This window comes from Herpailurus yagouaroundi, unplaced genomic scaffold (assembly GCF_014898765.1).
Source record: "Herpailurus yagouaroundi ecotype Mexico unplaced genomic scaffold, PumYag 183, whole genome shotgun sequence".
NCBI classification, from domain to species: domain Eukaryota; kingdom Metazoa; phylum Chordata; class Mammalia; order Carnivora; family Felidae; genus Herpailurus; species Herpailurus yagouaroundi.
Window position 1 is genome coordinate 12,480,419 of NW_024412414.1, and position 18,395 is coordinate 12,498,813.

Sequence of the window (18,395 nt, forward strand, 5' to 3'; positions counted from 1 at the left end):
TCATGCTCTCACGGTTTGTAAGCGTGAACCCTGTGTTGGGGTCTGCACTGACAGTGAGGAGTCTGCTTGGGATTCTCTCTCTTCCGCTCTTTGTGTCCTCCCCCCCATTTGTACTCTCTCTCTCTCTCTCTCAAAATAAATAAACATTTTTTAAAAATATTTCTTTCTCAATCTTCGATTTCTGCAGGTTTAGGACTCACTAATTTGAATATTTTCATCAGGCTTTGATGTACAGAGGCTCTCACTATTTGTCTGGATCTGACCCTGGGATTATTAGAGCAGATGACAGTGGCCCAGAGTGTGAGAACCACTCATGAAAGTGGTTGGGGTATGGACACTAGATTGATTCATTTGCCTGTGAAAAGCATGTTTATGGGTGAATGATTTACTATTTCTAGGAATTAGCTAATTCTGAGAGAAGCAGTCCCTCCAGAGACAACAGGGCCATAGATGTCACAGCATCAGAAATACAGAAATAAAGACATGGTTAAGATACTTCTTTTGGTCTTCATTTAAAAAAAAATATTAAATAATTCTTTGGTTTTTTGGTGCACCTAGGTGCCTCAATTAGTTAAGCATCTGACTCTTGATTTTGGTGATGATCTCACAGTTCAAGTTATTGAGCCATGCATTGGGCTCTGCACTGACAGCTCAGAGACTGCTTGGGATTCTCTCTCTGCCCATCCCTGGCTTGTGTTCTCCTCCCCACCTCTCTCTTAAAAATAAATAAATAAACTTTAAAAAAGTTTGCTTTTTTCATTGTCCTATTTACCCCTCCCCCCAAATTATTTAGAAATTATATGCTCTATGTTTATTCCTTAGTGGTTACCTTGACAACATTGATCCTGCTTCTTTTTTTAAAAAATATTTATTTACTTTGAGAGAGAAAGAGGCAGGGAGAGAGAGAGAATCCCAACCAGGATCCACACTGTAAGCACAAAGCCCACAAACCGTGAGATCATGACCTGAGCCGATACTGAGTTGGATGCTTAACTGACTGAGCCATCCAGGTGCCCAGATCATGTTTCTTAATGAAAATCTAAACCAAACAACTTCATTACCTCCTGAACTTACACAGGAGTCTCAGTTTTACCTTTGTGTTAATGCTTGTCTAAGTTTTATTCTACTGATAGTTTGCACTGTTAATTTGCCATATACCTTTGCTGAATCTTAACTTTGCTTGAGATTTGTTTGCTTGCTGTTCATTATTCCCCATTCTAGTTTCAGCTTATCTTAGATCTGGTGAGCCATGAAATGCATTAGAGACTTTTCATGAAGGAGTCAACATTTTTGAAGGAGGCAGATCTTTTACAGTAACTAAGCCACTTTACTGTTGATGTCCAACTCATTATAGTTTACAAATTCCCTTTGGCTAAAAGAGCAAGCATGACTACAAGGAGTTATTTCCTAATCCAGAAAATCAACAGTTTTTAACAAAGGGCTGTGTCAAGAACACATGAAGTGACAGTGATGAGACTCCACACCTCCAGCAGGACAGTCAAGAAGGAACTCAAGACTTTGTAAACTTGACAATTTTCTCACCTTCTCCTCCTTCCTTCCCCCTCACTTTCTGCTCTGAGGTAATCATGAATACCCGCCATTCTCCTCATGGTTGTCACTCACGAAAAGAAACCCAGCACTCCCACATTGTTTCTTATCTCTTTTCCTCTAATCTCAATGCTGCTTTGCACATCCCACTTTCTGACCATATCTTCCACACGTCCCTCACTAAGATCAATCCTTAGCAAAATCTCCTGTATATCTAATGCCTTTCAGAATGTTTGCTTTGTTATTCCCTTACTTACAGTGAACCTGGCTACCTCTGTCCCAGGGTACTGCTTCCCCTGAGCTTTATCAAGTAGTGTCTTTTTTTTCTTTCTGCACCCCTCATTCTGAGCCTAAAAGTGGAATGTATGTGCTTCTTGTTCTTCACTGATTTTCCTTCTTTCCTCCCTAAACTTTCCAAATTTGTATATATACCATGAATCTTCCATAAGGACCTCCAGCACCCACCCACACAATGGCATCTGTACTTGCTGTTCTTTCTGCCCACTAATTCACATGACTTGCTCCCTCATTCCCTTCAGGTCTTTGCTCAAATGCCATCTTCTTGGGAAAGCCCTTCTAGGTTGAACCTGACAGTCCCTTTCCCTTTTTCCAGGCTTCCTTTCCCTCCATAACATTTACTACCACCCAATATATTATAAAACAGATTTTACATATTTATTTTATTTTTTCTGTCAACTGACTTGAATACACCCTTCAAAAGGGTAGAAATTTTTGATGTTTTAAGAAAGTCCCCTAAATTTCCAGTACCTAGCATAACGACTGGAGCATAGTAAGCACTCAGTAGAGGTATTTAAATGTGTGAATGAATGAAAAGCAGAGTGCTTATCTAGGTGTCACTAGGGGCAAAGACTTGAAATGAACTTTAGGAGGTCATTTCCTCTTTCCCTTGAATTATGTCTTATTAGCTTAAATTCAAGACTTTGCTTGCTGTAGAGCTTCTATATCAGAGATCTATGTCTGTTTCCTTTTGATTTCTATATGTCTAGAACTAAATCCTACTGTTAGCTCCACCCCCTTACTGCATCCATTTAATTTTCCCAACATACTTCAAAGAAAAAAATTCCCACAATTCTCTTTCTGCTAAAGAAAGAAAGGCTGTAAGGCAAACCTCCCTCCTAATTTCCAGGTTAGTGACAGCCTAAGAACCTATACTCAAGGCATGTAAGTGATGAGAATAGAACATATGTGTTTTATTTTTCCTCTTGAGAAACTGAGCAGAGCTAGTCAGGATGAATTGCTTCTAAGTGCAAATGAGTTTTGACAAAAATTAATTGTACTATTAACATTTTAAAATATAATATTTATATTAAATTTGACTCTTCAATGAGGTTCTGCAGTCTGGTACATGTTAAACAAATTCCACATTTCAAAAGATATAATAAAAACAATTTGCATAAGATAGTTGTTAGAAAGATAATTCTATTTCAACATACTCAAAGTAAATGTAGAATCTGGTTTTAGATGTATTTCCTTTTCTCTTTGCCCATTCTGTGAATAACCTTGGTAGCACAGGAAATTCTAATATTATTTCTCCTAGCCAAAATATTTTTGGTCAGATGAAACATCCATTTCTGTATGTCTGCTGTTCAACAATGAATGGTTTCAACCTATTAGCAGGACAAAATAGTGTCATATGTTGGAGGGAAAACATCTAAGACATGACAGTCCTTGCTGGAGACCATAATTTAAGAGAGACATCGTCAAAATAGGATATGTCCTTTAGTATAGCATATGGTTGAATGAGCAGCTTCTACTATAGTCAAACTGACCTGATTCAAGCTGTACTTCCAATATTTGCTCTATTTGCAATTTGGGGTAATTGATATAAATCCTCTCAGTCTGAAAGGGCTTAAATTTGTAAAATGTAGACAAAAAGGGAACCTAATTTATCAGGTTGCTGTAATAATTAAATGAGAAAATACATGTAAATGCATAAACGTATACACACAACCTAGCACATTGCTCAGTAAATGTTACTTATTTCTGTTATTATTTTTTTTCTGGGCAGTGAGCAGATGTAAAACTACATTACTAAGTGATTAAAATAACTATAAGCTTACAGAATCGGGGGAGCCATGATAGCTATCTTCACACATTCCAAAGGCTGTCTTGTAAGAGATGAGTTAGATTTATTCTCTGTGGTTTCAGGGGATACAATAAGCAGTATTGGATGAAATTTAACTGGGAGAAACATGGAACTTAACATCTAGAAGTGCCTTAAGCAGCATAATGGCTATATGTCCACACTCAATCCCTGTCACCTGCAAATACGCTGTGTTACATGGATAGGAATTTACATGGCAGATACGATTAAGGTTGCTAATCAGTTGACCTTAAGATCAGGCTATTGTCCTGAATTCTCCAGAGGGGCTGAATGTAATTCAGTTGAGTTGTTGAGTGTGGAAGAGGTGGTTAGAAGAATCAGTGTGAGAATTATGTGGCATGAAATAACTTGACCAGTTTTTGCTGACCTGGAAGGAGATTGTGAGCATCTAGAAGCTCTAATACTAAAGGAACAGATTTTACTCTAGAACCTCCCAAAAGGAGTGAAGCCCAGCCAACACCTTGATATTAACCCAACGATATCTGATGCAGACTTCTGACTTCCAGAACAAGGGGATAATAAACCTGTCTCATTTTAAGCCACTAAGTTTCTGGTAATTTGTTAAAGCAGCCACAGGAAAGTAATAAAAAGAGCACACTAAAAACATGAGCTACTCAAACTAGAAGATAAGTATTTCCTGCAAACAGGATGTTTAGAGAGTGGATATTGTTTTGGGGGCAAGTGATCTAACAAAGGATCTAGACATGGAATAGAGAGTTTGATTATATGAAGCTCAGTTTTGTTTAACAGAAAGTATAGTGAGAAAATCATAGTGATTTTTGATACATGGATTCAGCTATTATTCTTGGTAATTCAAATGAAGCAATTACTTATATGCATGAGTTTAAATGCATCACTCTCAAGATGGAGAGCCTATCTTTCAGTGACAGGTTAAAATGTCCCCAGCCCCCTCTCTCTTTTATTTTTCTTCTACTACTTTGAATTTTGAGTCTTTCTCTTAGGCAACAATATAAATGAGAAAGGTGCTTGTCTATTTGACTCTATACCCATATGTACCCTGAATAAGTAACTAAGCAAGTGCAGCTTTTTCTTACCTTTCTGCTTTGCCAAGCCCTTTTCTCCAACTGACGGATGTCATATCTATTTCTTTAAAGGGGAAGCAGATAAGTTTTGACTTAGTGTGGAAACATCTAACTCAGTTAACAGCACCATTTTCTATACTTACTGTCATGAGACAGATGTATGAAGTGAAAGCTAGGTACATTTTGCTGATGAGTAGATTTTTGGTTCACTGCAGAAGTGAAAAAAAAAAAACACAGTACACTTAATATGGCAGAGGTCGTCAAAGGTAATACATACATTTGTTAAAGAAAAAAAGTGAAAAATACGAAAGATTGTGGAGTCTGCAAAGAAAACTCAGCAACGTCAATTCCTTTGTTTACTGTCACTTGAAAAGAGAGTAATGGTATTTGAAAAGCAAACAGTGGATTATAGAGAAACAGCCTAGCATTTTTATTTTTTGTTGGATGACAGGTGAACACTATTAAATGAGCATCTTCAATTTTCATATATTATGTGTGCTTGTGGTCCAATCTGTCATGAAAATTATACTCCTCGTCCTACCATTTACAACATAGTGGTGGCAGAGAAACAGGTTTCTGGTACCTAGTGAGTTGACTGGCCTTTGGTGGAACCTACGGATGGCTCTGCTTTTCCTGGAGTACCGGCTGCTGCATGACACAGTCTTTTATGTGTCTTTCCTTTCCATGAGTCAGGGCAGTTTGGCAGCATTTAGCCCAACCACATAATTTGTCACCTCCCTGTGTATTTTTAGCTGGATTATTCCCTCGTTACTACGGGATGCTAAAAATGCAACATTGAACCACTTTACTAACCCTGCAAGAAAACACCCCCACTTTTTCCTCCTCCTCCTTCAATTATTTTTACTACCAGCGGGTAGTGCTGATACTACCACATCTACTGGCAGTTAACACTGATCAAGAATTTATGAAACACAAGCAGTTTCGAAATGCTTTACGTACTTCATTTAGTTTTTGCAAAGCATGATAATTATTACCACTTTACAAGTGAGGAAGTTGGGACACAGAGAATTTTGATAACTTGCCTCCAACCACACAAGTATGCAACCATATCCAGTATTCCTCTTAGGGCTGGTGACTCTAAAGTACTGCAACTAAAAGTTTTTCTGTTTTTCTATACTTTTAACTATGTGTCTACTGGTAACACCTGCTGTTTTCAATGAATTCTTTCTCCCAAACAAAATAAGGTAGCTCCAAGAAAGGTTTAGAAGAGGTTAATATAATCAATAACATCACAATGCATTACTTGTATTCATTACTGGATATACTCTCATATTTCCTCTTCCTACATTTCTCTCTTTCTCAGAAGGATTGTATATACACAAAGACTTCCATAACTGAAAGCCAAGAGAAGCTTCTGTTTTAGACCAGATTTTACGCTATAGTGACTAAATCAAGAGATATAGGATAATGATACAGTTAAGAAGAAAAAGCAATCTAAAACTCATGAAAAGGGGAAAATATCACTGAAGAGTTTTGTTTTCCAACTCTTCCCATTTTTTTCTGTCACATCATTACTAAACATTTTCCTTGAAAATGGAGAGTGTCATCCAGTCTATGCTTTCGACCTAGTCACACCTCCCATCTTTCTTGTTCTTTTTAAGGTTCACTACCAAAGCCAGCACTCAGGCGCCAAACAAAAGTGCAACCCTGGTAAATTGCTCCCAGTAGCTTCCTTTTATGCTTTTCAACATGATGTAGAACAGAAGTCTATTCTAACTCTGGCATCTTTTATTTGGTCACTTTTAAATGGACCTCATTTTATTTTTCTTTTTGGCAGATAGAGCATATCAGCAGACCTCAGCTTCATATAATTATTAAAACAGTGATGCTGGAATATGGTGCCATTAATAGTTTCCCAGTGGTTCACTAGGGATAAACTGACTTCTGGGTTGCATTACCCCATTATTTATAATGGGGTACATTTATTTGGGATTTATAATGGGAGACATTATTGAAAACCTAAATCACTTGGCAAATTTCAAGGAGGGCAGAGGCGATTGGGATTACAGACTAGATGAATGTTCCTACATTCTTAACTTATTAAGAATTACACTTCTTAACATATTCTGAAGTGTATATTGCATAGACCATCATTTCTGTCTTCCCACATAATCTTGCTCCCTGCTTTAGAGGCTCTCAAATGAAAGAGATTTACACCACAAATGTATCACATTTATTCCAAAATTTGGCTATCTCTCTCTTTTTGTATCTTGATCTTGTTCATAACAAGATCCCTTGTTAGCATATGGAACAGCCTATGTTCTGTTTTGCAGAATTGAACACAAAGAGGATATGCCTATCAATATGACTGGCTAGAAAATCCATGATTAAAAGTTATGTTACTCATTACCATGGAAAAATCAAAGTGGGAACAATGCTTACTGACCATTTTTGGGAAACAATGTCTTGCTCATTGCTTTCTGTGATCTTTCTTGAAAGCAAAGCTGTAAATTGCCACATTTCATGGAGATAGCAACACACAGTACAATTTGTATTTATGCAAAAAGATCCCATTACTCATTTTTCTTTGAGATTAGTTTCTAAGAGTTTCTACCTGAAGAAGTGCTAACACTGGTAATTATTTTAAGATGTGTTAGCTGCTATTTTACCGATCAAAACCTCCATGTTTTTGGGTTGACAGATAGCCATCAGTGCTCTTCATTTTCCCAAGGATAATGGCTGGAACATGTGGGTCACAAAATCAATAACATGAATGATTATTTGCCAGTGAAATCAATAAATATAACTCCTAATAAATGTGTCCATCATGAACGAAAAACATTATGATTATGAAGATTCATATTGCCATAGAAAAGTGAACTCTGAGAGCCCCTCAGTTTGTTTACCTGCAGACAGATTTGGAACAAATATAGGAGCACAGAAGTAAAATAGGCTCAAATATAAATAAGTCTTTGAGGGATCAAAGGGTTGTCACATGGCCCATGTAAAGCCTGGCAACTCTTATTTGCTACGTACCCCAGTAAAACATTATGGCATATTGACACGAGAATATATTATCATCTTTAGGTGATAAATGGTATTCAATGTCACTGGATTCAATCCTCCATCTCATACTTGTGTTTCTTTTACTGTGATTTTTTCCAAGTACAGTGCAATACCTCCAGAGATGGGGAACTCACTCTCTTTCCAAGCACTCCAAAATAGAAAAAGACAGCAGGATTGGATTAAACAGTATGGGAGTCCACAGGTAGAGCAGTTCTGTAAGGGTCCTTAACAATTACATTACAAAGAAATCATCACTCATTCAGGAGGAAGGGAATTATTTATGAGCTACATTTTAAAATGGTGTCTATAAAAATTGTTGACATTTATAATCATAATTTAGGGGACAAAGCATTAGTGTTCTACAATATTTTATCATATATATCAACTCCTCACTTGTTGATGAAGAAAAAATGAAGCCTCATCACATTAATTTAAAAATCTACACAAGGGCTCATCATTGCAAAGCATCTGTTCGGTTATTGTAAGGTGAATGAAAGAGACATGATGTTTATGAATGAGCAAAATGGCATTAGACCTTTCAGGATTGGGATCAAGAGGGTAAGAAAAAAACAAGGTAAAAAATGTCCTTTTTAAGTGTACTGTCATGATCTAGGTTGAACTATCAACATTTTAGCCCTGGTGTCATTGGCATCAAAAGCTATTTGACACATAATGAGGACAGTTGGGATTGACCTATGGAGGAGGAAATGGAATATAAACCAGAGGCAAATCAGGGCTTCCGCTTAACTTGGCAAACAGCCTATTTCTCAAATTACCCATACTGCTTCCCAAGGAGACCCTGAATACTAATGATAGAAGTTAGATTTAGGAATCTCACCAGCCTAAGGACAAGTACTTAGCCCAGGTCACCAGAATTATATCTCTTTGAATCCAAAGGGCAGATACTCACCCTTAAACTTTTTTCAGTTTAAATTAAGGGACCATCTTTCTAACTAACGGAGCTGTCAAAAAAAATGCGCAGGCTACTCTATGATATGATAGCATGATAACCATTCTATGTGTGGTTACTACGTTTAAAAAATTGCATGACCACTGTTACTGATGAGTTTCATGATGTTTAGATGATCTCTGATGGGCCCTTCTACCTGTTTAATTCTAGTCACTCACTGATTCTTTCATTCATACAATCCAGTAACAAAACTTGATTCCCTGATTTTCATACAAAATGACCTTTTATTTTTTATTATATCTTTGAGTTAACTGGATATTGTGAAAATCTGAAAGAATCAAGGAAGTGAAATATATCTAAGTGTTCGGTTTCATTTATTTTGGGGGGGGAGAGAGAGAATGCACAAGTGGAGGAGGCAGAGAGAGGCATAGAGAGACAGACAGACAGAATTTTAAACAGACTCCATGCTCAGTGCAGAGCCAACACAAAGCCCAACATGGAGCGTGACATGAGGCTCCATCTCACAACCGTTTGATCATGACCTCAGCTGAAATCAAGAGTCAGAAGCTTAACCCAGTGAGCCACCAAGGCACCCCAGTTTCATTTTTCAATGTATGGAATCTTAGAACCACCAATCTATTCATTCACTTGATCTGCAAAAAAATAATTGTTTACTAATTCTTGGGTTTCATATAGATAATAAATCATGCTGATTAGTAGCATTTTACAGATTGTATTCATAGCTTGTTCCCTCGCCTTGTACAAGGCCCTTTTCAAATGTTCTCATATTGGAAAAGCCTTCTTTGGCCTCCCTACGAAAAATGGCATTCTCACTCAATCACTCTCTACTCTAGTCTTGCTTTATTTTTATTGACAAAATTTATCACCTTATGATACTGTTGTTTATTTTCTGTCCTTCTCCACTAGAGTGTAAATTCCCTGAGAATAAGGATTTGACTGTTTTGTTCACTCTTATCTTCCTACTGCTATGATAATATATGGCACATAGGTGATGCTCAAAAACATATGTTAAATGAATGAGTAAATAATTGGATGAATTAATAAGTGAATGTAACTGCCTGAATTAATAAATTACTTTGCATAACATGAGTGAGTTTTGATTGCAAGATACATAAAATAGTCAACATAAAATAAAGCTATTGTTTTACTTTACATTTCAATGCTGATTTACACTAACAGAAGTAAGCTGAAAATGACTAAAGGAATAATTTTTTTTAAGAATTTTAACCACCCCCCCGACCATTAAAATTCCATATTCTATCCTGCCTTAGAAAAGCAAATGAGACTAACTTGAAACACAAACATTCAAAAACTCTGTCTAAATTTCCAGGTGTTTCAGTCAAATTTAAAGTTCCAGCTCAAGTCACGTAAGACCCAGATCAAATTTAATGAGAGAGACTTTTGAAAGTAATTTCTACAATGGTTAATTCTCAAAGGCATTCCATTACTCTGTATCAATTCATGCTACATGACTGCTGGAGAGGATAGAGATTCTAAGGAAAAGACATTGTTTTGATGCTTTGTTATGCATTGGGGATTCTGTAATATATCAAAATGTGTGAGCCTATTGACATTTTAAAATTACTGTGACCTATATAATTTTTCCTGACTGTTGGCCCATCATGGTTTACAGTTTCCTATGACCATTTTAGTGCTGAATACTAGTTTTCAAAAATAAATAATGTTTTCCATATACATGAAAATATTTTTCCTAGTTATGATCTATTCAGTTGTTTATTTTAGGTACTGCACTATGAAAACTAAATATGGCCAGTGGAGTTTTCTAATTATCTTTTATATCAAATTCAACAATGCAGCTTACTTAGAACATGGCAAATACATATTACTGTGAATAAAGAAAACTAAAATTCCCTACTTTCATCAGCAAATTGCACGAATACAGGAATGAATTCCTAAACAATTTTAGAAGAGATTTTGTGATTAGGTGCTAGAAAATGAAATATAAATCAGTAGGTCTCAAAATACTGTATTTCATCTTTTACATTTTTTAATGTTTATTTATTTTGAGAGAGAGGGAGAGACAGATTGTAAGCGGGGGAGGGGCAGAGAGAGAGGGAGACACAGAATCTGAAGCAGGCTCCAGGCTCTGTCTGAGCTATCAGCACAGAGCCCTGGGTAGGGCTCAAATTCACAAACTGCGAGATCATGACCTGAGCTAAAGTCAGATGCTTAACTGACTGAGCCACCCAGGTGTCCCTGTCTTTCATTTTTTAAAGTGGCAATGTAGCTCAACCTTTTGCCTCATACAAGAAAAATATTATTTTTCTAATTAAGTTCAAGTTTGAAAACTAATGTTTGCAAGTAGAAATAATATTTTGGTAGTTCTTGTTTTCTTATTATGAAAGAAGGGCAGCATTGTACAGAAGCAGCACTGGGTGACAAGGAATTTTGGATTGAAAGCATATGTCAGCCAATATTTATCTGTGCAACCCTGACTTAGCTTTTATTTTTTTTTTAAATTTTTTTTTCAACGTTTTATTTATTTTGGGGACAGAGAGAGACAGAGCATGAACGGGGGAGGGGCAGAGAGAGAGGGAGACACAGAATCGGAAACAGGCTCCAGGCTCTGAGCCATCAGCCCAGAGCCCGACGCGGGGCTCGAACCCACGGACCGCGAGATCGTGACCTGGCTGAAGTCGGACGCTCAACCGACTGCGCCACCCAGGCGCCCCCTGAGTTAGCTTTTAAAAAAAATTTTAATGTTTATTAGTTTTGAGAGAGAGAGACAAAGAGAGAGCAAATAGGAAAGGGGCAGAGAGAGGGAGACACAGAATCGAAAGCAGGCTCCAGGCTCTGAGCTCTCAGCACAGAGCCCAATGCGGGGCTTGGACTCACAGACCACCAGATCATGACCTAAGGTGTAGTCAGCCGCCCAACTGACTGAGCCACCCAGGCGACCCTTGACTCGGATATTATTAACGGAACTACACTTGTTTCTACCTAGGTCTGAAATGCTATGTAAATATCAATTCGTAGCATCAATTATTGCACTTAGAAAAATATAATGCAGAATTTCTGTCCCTGATGCTTCTAGTCACTAGAATGATGCAGGAAATTAGAAGAGTCAACTTTAACAAAATAGCAGAAAGTTGAACCAATACATGAAGTTAATGTTAGAGCTTCAAGGATCGTGGAGATCATTATATCTGACCTCATCATTTTAGATGTGAGGAAACTGTTCTGAAGAGGTAAAGTGGCAGAAATCCATACCATTGGTAATAGGACAACATGAATTAACAGATAAAAAAACAATACTTCAACAAATTTCTCAATTTACTCTTCTTTTTTCTCCTTCCCTCACTTACTCTTTCTCTTTTTAAAATATTTCCTTTCTGTAGCTGATAGTTAGATAACTTTTTGCTTCTCCATTTTTACTAAATAAACACACACAGTGGTAAATTTAGAAATCTAGAGAATCAAGAAAAAGTTTTCCATAATATTATCATTCAAAAATTTCCATCATTTTCTGTAAGGGGCCTGTTTCATTATCGATAATTAGGACCATCCTTTATTAGTCATCGAATGGAAATTTCAAAATGCAAAAGAAAAAATTGCAAAGGAAAGTCATAATGGTGAGAACGTTCAAGCCTTGCTTCTCTGACTGTAGGAAAACTTTCATCTGTATAGCATTTTGAGACTCTTTAGGCAAAGACCAAGCCTGCTTTTACATTGTTATTCCATTAGCTGACAATTGGCTGGTGGTATTTGTGTAGCATTTATCTTTGGGATTTTCCACTTCATATCAGTTGGTTTGAGCAACTAGACATATGGAAGAAGTAAAGGCTGTCAACTCTTCATAAAACTGCTACGTAAAATATGCCAGTGTCCGTGAGTTTAGACAATGCTGAAGTGGAATATTTAAGGCATCTTATTGGTCACTGAATCAACAAAACTACTTTGCTTTTTTTGTTTTTTAAAAATTATTTTTAGGGATGGGGAGAGATCATATTAGGGATAGAGCTATAATTCATTTGTTTAGTACTACATAGATACCACCTATATGGCATTGTTTGGAGACTCCATTCAATTCCAAGTAAACTCTTATGTCAAATGCAAGTATGAAGACATGCTAATATTAATAAAGATCTATTTCTTCCATAAATAACAATAGATAGGAAACGAGCAATTGGATAGGGCTGTGCGCATTCAGATAAGCTCCTCATTAAAACAAAATTTACCAATGGTAGTGTTGTCAGTTAAGATACCATGACACATACACAATGAAATCATATATAATTTAAACTGTTCTCACTTTACAAAATAGACAATTGAACAACTGTAATTGATTCATGTAGTGCAATTTTCATTCCATTAGTTGGGATATATATCGAAAATTGGGGCTGTCAATCAGAGAAAATGAAGCCATGTTTTATATTTCATAATATTAATTGGAGGAGGAAAAATCATTCTTTGTATTTAAATTCAACAGGGCTATGGACATTTTAGGTAATGTAACAGTAAATATACATGTTCCTTCTAGTCATATAATTAGTTTCAGCACCTTGGTAAATATATGAAAATAGGTTAGTATAAAGCCCTGTGAAATAATTAGACTGGTTTTCATTTCATTTGAATTCACTTTATTGATTGTATTGCTATCTAACATTGTCATTTTACTGACTCCTGTATTTACTTTTGTATTTTGGAGGACTCTGCTTTTATTCAGAGTCTGTAAAACTATCCTGACATACTAACTCAACATGGTCATCTCATACCTCTGAGGATCAGTGGACTGAAAGACTTTTGTAATGAAATCTGAGACCACACACACACACACACACACACACACACACACACACACACAGATGTAAATATTCATGTTACTGAATTCAAAGGTAAGAGTTTTGCATATTAACTTTCTCCAAAGCATACTCTTTCCCAGGTATTTTTAATTCTTGAATTATTTATGATGTGTGACATGTTTTCTGTGTATTTAACTCCAGATTCTTCCAATAGCCAGTTTTGAGCAGCATTTCACATATACCCTAAATATACCAGGTGGTAAGTGACATATTTATGTTTCAAAAATCAACTAGCATAAGTCCAGATTAATTTTAAAAGAGCAATGGATAAGCACAAGTTTGGTGGAGGTGTCAAGCCTAACTTCTCATATAATGAGTCTTAATTATGATAAAATCCATCTCATTTCCTCACTGTCATGGCATTTTAAAATTTTTCTTTGTTATTCTTACTAAGATAAAAATAATGTCGAATTTTTCACCATAGTGTGGTGAGACATGTAATAACCCTCGAAGAGCACACAGATTGAGAGCCATGTATGTAAATTTAAGTTTCAGACTTGATATACACTTGCTCTGTGCACTAAATCTCTGAGCTTTAGAATCCTCAGCAGAAAAATGAGAAGATTCATTCTATTTGTGTTTCTTCACAAGGAAGCGTGATAAAAATTGCAAATCTTTGTGAACTTAATGACTTCAGTAGGACAGTGTTGATCATACTGGGGACAGATACAAGACTTGAACATACCTGAGCATTTCACATTTCACTCCATACAAGTGGTACCTGCGGTCCTTACTCGCGTAGCTGCAGTTCCTTTAGGTCCCAGAGAATCTCAGAGATGAGCAGATATGACTCTGTATTTCAGAATTAAAGTAGGATGAGAAACTGTTTTTATTATGCCTAGGACAAACGATAGGAGAACAAATCATAGAAATGTGATCTCTATACTCACCTCAGAATAATAAAATTTAGTAAGATTTTTCTCAGCTATGTAATCTGCTATGGGCTTCTCAGTCTCTTGACTTGTCCATTTACCACAACTCAAGCCACTAGTCAAGAAAGGCAAAGGACAATCTTCCTATATCTCTCTTCCCTAGTCCTTGTCTCTGTTTAGGACTTATTTCTACTAGCCAATCAATCATCTGTTCACCTGTTCTCAGTTTACCCATTCATGAAGTCTATTGGTTCATTCCTAAAATGGTTGTTGAGTTCATGGTAGGCGGCATACAATCTGCTGAATACCAGGGATACAATGACAAGGTAAGGGAGAAAGCCTTTGCCCGGAAATATTATGATCCAGAGATTAATCAAATAATCAAAAAAATATTTCATTATAATTGCGTTAACTGCATCAGTGGGGAAATATAAAATATTAATACTTTTGATGACAGGGGCCTCAAACTGGATATATGTTTGGAAGGAAGGTGGGGGAAGTGGCAGAACCATCAGAATAGGCCGAACATGTAAAAAATTAGTTAACTGCAATACAAAATGTTACATCCTTCCTTAGATACAGGTCTTTGTACATAAAGTTAAGTGGAAAATTTTGACATTAGGAGATCATGTGGATTATCTGGGTAGACCCTAAAGCCAATGACCAGTTTCTCTTATAAGAGAGATAGAGAGGGAGGTTTGAGAGAGGCCTAAGAGGAAAGGACACAGAAGATGTAGAAGCAAAGTGACCACAGAGGCAGAGACTGGAGTAAGGCTGCAGGCCAGGCCAGGGACTGGTAGCTGGAAGAGGCAAAAATCAAAACCTCCACAAGAGGCCACCGAGGAAGTAGGCATGGTCCTGCTAACACCTGGGCTTACGACTTGTAGTATCCTGACACATGAGGCAGTATCTTTCTACTATTTTAAGCTACCGATTTTGTGACCATTCTGGCAGCCGCAGGAAACGTCCAGGATGCAACCTCCTCTCCTGATATCACAGTTTAAAATGTTTACATCCGTAAAGGACAGTATGTTTTGCCAAGTCACAAGTTGTAGTCACAGAATTCAAACTTAAAATAGTCATGAAAACTTCAGAAATGAATGTTTGTGTGTATAAAATCTGTAGACAGGTAGATGTAAATAGGTATTCTAAATACAGCATATACACAGACAATACCCTTCAGGGAATGAGAGGTAATTGGCCAAATGCTATGGGGCTGAAAGGCTGCCTCCTTCGCAGGTTCAAGTCTGAAGGGAGCATTCGGAGGCCTTTTGTGACAAGAACTACAGTGTGCAAGGGGCTGCCTTGAATACGATTTGTAGACAAAATAGGTAGCTGTGTCACGGGGGAGGAGGGGAGAAGAACCGTACTAGAAAAAACATGTCATTATTTGCATATGCTACAGATCTATTCAAAAACAATTGTGGGGTGATTAGCAGAATAAAACACCTTACACATCTTTGATGTTCTCTGGAATCTAAGAGTCTTGATTCTCTATCATTTAAGATTTAAGTTAGGAAAACATGCACAGCATTTGAGAAAATAGGAGTGAGCATTTTGGGACACAAGGTAGACCAGTGGTTTGCAAACTACATTATGTAAAGAAAAGCCCTGAGGTTTCATTTGCTGGGGGGGGTGGGCGTGGGGAGAGGATGGGTTAGGTGTGAGAGTGAATGAGCCGAGCAGCCCACAGACTCCCTCTTGCTGCTGTATTTCACAGCACGTCTACAGTTTTGTTTTACATATACTGGCTTTTGTTTTATATTTCTTTCGTGCCATAGGACTCCATCTCTACACTACATTCGAAAAAAAAAAAAAAGCTAGGCTAGATATATTTACTTGGCTCTAAGTGCTCATCTGTGAAAGCAAAAACTGAATGGTGTGGAGCTGAGCCATCTTTCCAATTCTTAGTTTTAAATCATTGTGAAATGAGTAGAGTTCAAACCATATGTTTTCCTTTATGAAATAAGTAGTAGAGGGAAACACTTTTTTACAACGATTAGTTTGTTTCTCTGCTTCCTGTCAACATTGAAGAGAACGATCGGTAGATAAAGACACTATAATTTCTCGTTAAAGATGTTCCTGATTTTGAAGGAGTGTTGTTTAACTTTCTGAATGTTACAAAAGGTTTCCATCAAATTTTGAAATCAGGTGGTATTAACTTTTGACCTCAAAAATTGAGGCTAGCCCTATCAGAAAACAAAGACTTGGTTTACTTGCTATCATTGTAGATCAATGTGGACACCTTGATACCTCTCTTTCCCACCCCCCAAGTAAAAATTCCATTCTTCCTCTTCTAGACAAATTCTCACTCCTCCTGTACTTCAGGATAATCAGGGAGCCACATTCAGAATCACAAATTGGATTTTTAGGTTTTAACATCTTAATTGTTTGAAAGTTCATCAGACAATGACCTCATTTTCATGTGAGCCTGAAGACATTTCCTGCCCAGGCCCTGCCCTGTGAAATTTCCTACAGATAGCTGCATTTCCTGATCAAATTAAAATTTTTCTTAGCTGTATCATTCCTATTGTTGCATATTAAATAATGCTTGCTAGTTCAAAGGAGATGTCCTCTCCACCTTCACTGCTTTCATAGTAGTATGGGTTCAGATTAAAAAAAAAAATCTACCTAGGTCTTCCCACATAATGTTATTTCAGTATTTCAATTGATAGTGTAATCCATACACCAGACTCGGGCAGTTTCTGACCTAGACTATATCAACGTATTAATCAATCAACATGTAGAGACATTCAAAGTAAATCCCCCCTTGACAGTCACAAAGTTAAGAGAGAAGGCCAGAGGAAGGAAGCAGCACTTTAGATAACACAAATCAAATGGGTTTAGAACAAACAAACAAACAAACAAACAAACAAAAAACACCCTTAAAGGTCAGTAGGAAAGGAATGTTACATGACAGTTCTCTGGTTTGGTCAACATTTTGAAAAGCTACATTTCCTCCTGTGCCAAACTTAGCATAATGTGCCTAGGTACTGTACATTGAAAATATAATAATAAATTGGAAAAGGAACCACCATTTGCACTGTTTTTTAATGTAATTGCATGGTATTGTTCTAGAGTGTTGCCTGTTCACTTGTTAATTTTGTATAATACTTGGAATTATAAATAATTTAGCAAGAAAACAGAGACATAAATTTGCCATTTGAAGATGTCAGACTGTAAACAACAGCAACTTAGAAAAATATAAAGACTTATTTGCTTATTCCTACTTCATCATGTTAAAGGAACTTCAGCTGACCTACACTAGGGCAACTCTGTTAGGGAAAACTTTAATGAGAAAGAGTGAAACTGCCTTTAATGATCAAGAGTAAACAGAGATCAGCATGGAGGTTACTGAGAAGCCTGTTTTTCTTACTTAACTAAACAGAAAAATCTTTTATTGACAAGGATGAAGAATTGAAGGTTCAATTTGCTTGCAATTTTCCACAAAGGAACACTGAGTAATCAAAGAAACAATGATGACTGAAACTTCGGAATGGCGATTATGGGGGTATGCTCATTAAAATATTTTTAAACTTTTTTTAACTTCAGATACTCTGAAATTCGTGAGAAACCATAACCATCATCTCTGCAATATTGGTTTCTTCCTATTATTTTGAAAAATTATCATCTTTTCATCCATCCTCCTCATCTACACACAAGCAAGCACTATAAAGTATTTAATACATGACCTGAGACCTAGGAGATTCCTTACCAAAAAAAAAGAAACCAAAAAACAAAAAACAAACCAACAACAACATAGTATAGTTGAATATAGTTTTTCTCACACAGATTTAATCACATGGAGAACACTGACCTAGCATTTTAATATTTTTTCTCCACTAAACCTTGTTTTTTTTTTAAATTTATTCTTTTAGCTGTGTATAACTCTCATTCACTATTTCTACTGAATTATATTCCACTAAACAACCCACTGTGTTTATTTTATGTATCACCTTCGTGGGACATCTAAGGTACTTTCAATTCTCTGCTTGTGTAAAACAATGCTGAAAAGAACACTCTGTA